Source organism: Drosophila innubila (genome assembly GCF_004354385.1).
Source record: "Drosophila innubila isolate TH190305 chromosome 3R unlocalized genomic scaffold, UK_Dinn_1.0 2_E_3R, whole genome shotgun sequence".
Taxonomy (NCBI): Eukaryota; Metazoa; Arthropoda; class Insecta; order Diptera; family Drosophilidae; genus Drosophila; species Drosophila innubila.
The window spans coordinates 21919615-21923040 of NW_022995380.1; positions in this window are offsets into that span (position 1 = coordinate 21919615).

The window sequence follows — 3426 nt, forward strand, 5'->3', positions numbered from 1 at the left end:
CGATTGAAATTTGCATCAGATAAATAGATTCTTCTGCAGATATTTACATGAAAATATGGTAAATTTCAGAAAACAGCAATCATTAATACTTTCTATATATATTTAGCCAGTTATATGATTCCTTAGTATTCTTACGCTGCAGATATACTCTCTTAATCCCTATGGCAGTGGGTACAGGGTATAAAATGCAAAGCGAAAGAGTGCAATACTGGCCAAGTTTTTAGAAGCTTTGGCTGATTTTACAAGCTTGCCACAAAAAATAACAACAGCAAAGAGTTGCATGAATTGCGGCAGCGGCTCAAAGCGGCAATAGTCGGGGGAACAATTAAGTGAGAGTGTGAGTGTGAGTGTGTGAGTGTTTGAGAGAGAGAGAGAGAGAGAGTGTATGGGAATGTGTGTGTATTTGGGGAAAATTGTTTTGCACTTAGCTAAAAGTTGGTTTCAAAATAAACAGAGTGCAAAAACTGTGTTTTCTGTGTTATCTCTCGTGTTGTTTCACTTAGTTGAGTTCCCAGCATTGCTGTTTTTTTCGTTTCTGATTTTATGGGTTTGTCAGTGCATCAAATCGAGGGCAGCCATTAATCAAAAAGCGTAGCAACTGAAGCTAGTATTAAACTGTCGTCAGGCAAACAAATATTTATAGGCATGCCATAGACACTCTTATAATTGAGGAATTACAATTTGAATGGCACTGACACTGTCGACTGGTTGTTGTAGGCTCCCTTACAGCCTTAGGCCTCCCGGCAGTTCAATCGAGTCGACTAAGCCAGTCGAGTGACAGCAGCCGCAGACAAACTCACAACATGCAAAGAGCACAAAAAACTTACAAACATAGAAGACTCTTTCTTCCATAGAAGGGGGAGAAAGGGACGCCTGTGGCAATAAAGCGAATGTAAATGGGCTCAGCATTGACTATAGCCATCGGAGCTGTTGGCAGAAGACAAATTGCGCTTTGGTTGCTACTCGCATGGCAAGAGCATCAGCAACAAAATGAAACAGATCCTTCTTCCTATTTTTTTTCTCATCTTTATGCTCCTACAAAGAGTTGAGCTATGGGAAAGCAACTTGGCCGAGATGAGCATAAAGCCCTTGCCTTTCCTTGCCTGGTCGGCATGTGACTGACATTTCACATTCAAATGCTGCTGTGACAAAAGCAAAATCTCCAGCAAAAAATGGAAAGAAAAGAGGCACATATCAAATGTTGAACTAGGTATACACTTTCTGTTGCATTGTCATGACTGCGGTTTGTTCAAGTTGTGGTAAATGCATTTAATAATAGAGTTTGAGTATCTTTTATATTGCGAAACTGATCACAAGTCGACTATGCTCTTTTCAAATGCCGCCAATATTGAATATGGATTGCAAGTAAAGACAAGCAGACGCCACAGATGGCTCCGAATCAGCAGGAAAGTCGACTCGCATCGGCACTTCTCTGATGGCATATAAATTTTGCGGTCTGTGGCCATAAATCAGCGTTTGGCTGTCAGTCGTTTGCTGCTGTAAATCGCAGTCAGGCCAAGTCTCTCACTGCCTCTCAAGGTTGCTTTTTAACTGGTCATTAATTACAAATTATGTGCTACTGCTGCGACTGCTTACCTTCCCTTTCCTTCCTTTTCCTTCAATCCCTTCCTTTCAGCTGTCTTGTGAGTGTCGCCTGAACAAATTAATGTTGATGTTGCCGCCGTCTTCGGGAAGGAGGAGGAGGAGGTGGAGGAGAGCGACGACATGCTCGTTGGCATCACCGCAGCAGGTCGACCTCATCATCAGCTCCAGCTGTAGTGTGGCTTCATTAGACGCTGTTGGACAAGTGGTTGAGGAGTTCTCCCCTTTCAGCACTTGCAAGTCGCGCAAAAGACGCATTAATAATTAATACAACTGTAGAAAAATGAGCAAGGAACAAAGTTCCGGAGGGCAATACTCAGGTAGTGTTAAATGACTTGCCACTTGCCAGCTTACCAGTTGCCAGTTGCAAAAGGATCTGGCTATCAACTCAACCGCTTGGCTCTGACAAGTTTGCGTATGCAAATATTTGGCCTCATCATCATCGTCATACTTGACTCTCCGCCGCAACGCACTTACATATTCCGTTTCAAATTCAGAAAAGTCATTAAATAATTTTCCACACTTGCACTTAAAGTCCTTCAGCGTGTCTGTGTCAGTGTGTGTGTGTTCGTGTCCGGAGCTAGCTCATAAACAGATATCATGCTTACAAGTGAGTGTGAGATGGCAATTTGATATATAAACAAAATGTTGTAGTGTTTTTACCTCCTTCACTCTCTTGCTCTTCCTCTTGCCACTTACCACTCCTTGCCACACTGCAGGCAATCCAAAAGGCAAATATATATGAAATATGTAAATTTACTCGCAACTATTTACATTCACACTCAACTTTCGACAGTCATAAGACACAAGCGATGAAATGTTAAAATTGTGTGTGGCCAACGTGGCGTATGCGTAATGCGCTAAGCTTTCAACTTAATGCTGAATGCTCTTAATTGATTTTCAGCTCATTTCAATGGCATTTTCAATTTGTAACCTAACAGTAAGTATTTATTTACACAACATAGGCGTGAATAATGCAAGAAAGATTTCAAGTGGACAAGCTGAGACAGGAGACAAGAGCAAAAGTATCATGATGCTGAGAAAAGCTAAAGCGGGGATCCACAACCGACATTTCCGGCTGGATTGCGGCTTATTTGATTTTCATTAGGCATAACTCAATTTGAAACAAATAAAATGCGCTCAGCCGCAGATGAGCTACTTATATACAACAAACGCAGAGAACAACAGCAACAACAGCAACAACAAGTTGAATAACAAGAATTGAGTAGACTTCTTACCAGCTTACAGTCATGTCGAATGAAACGAACGGAAACGGAGCGAGGAGATGTGAGAAAAGGAGAGGGGAAAGGCCACAAGCCAAAACAAGTTACAGGACCACCAAGTGAAGATGATGAAGCTAAACTACAAGGCGTACAATGACGAACAATGAAGGGGCCTGCGGGGGCAGTGGCTGCAAACCAGCACTCGGAATTGGGAAAATCAAGTAAAGGCAACCTTTTGATTTCATTTCCTGTTAATATTGCCGGGCCAAATACCGAAGCTGAGTCGAAGACGATGCGGGAGCGGGAGACGCCAGTCAAAACCGGAATGGCAAGCATAAGCAACTTTGGCAGGCGATTAAGGTGATGCTGAGAAATGCCGCAGGAATTTCAATGCACTGCAGTTGAGTCGTGGCAACCGGGAACAGAGGGACGGGGGAATGTGGTGATACCCCAGGGGAGATCATTATATCGTCAGTTTGCCTATGCGTCCATTGTTGCCACAAGATGGAGAAGGAGAGCACAGGGAACGGGATAAACTTTTCTACCTTGCGACTTCTTAGCCTTCTGTGGCTGATGAACTATTTATGAGCACGCATGTAAA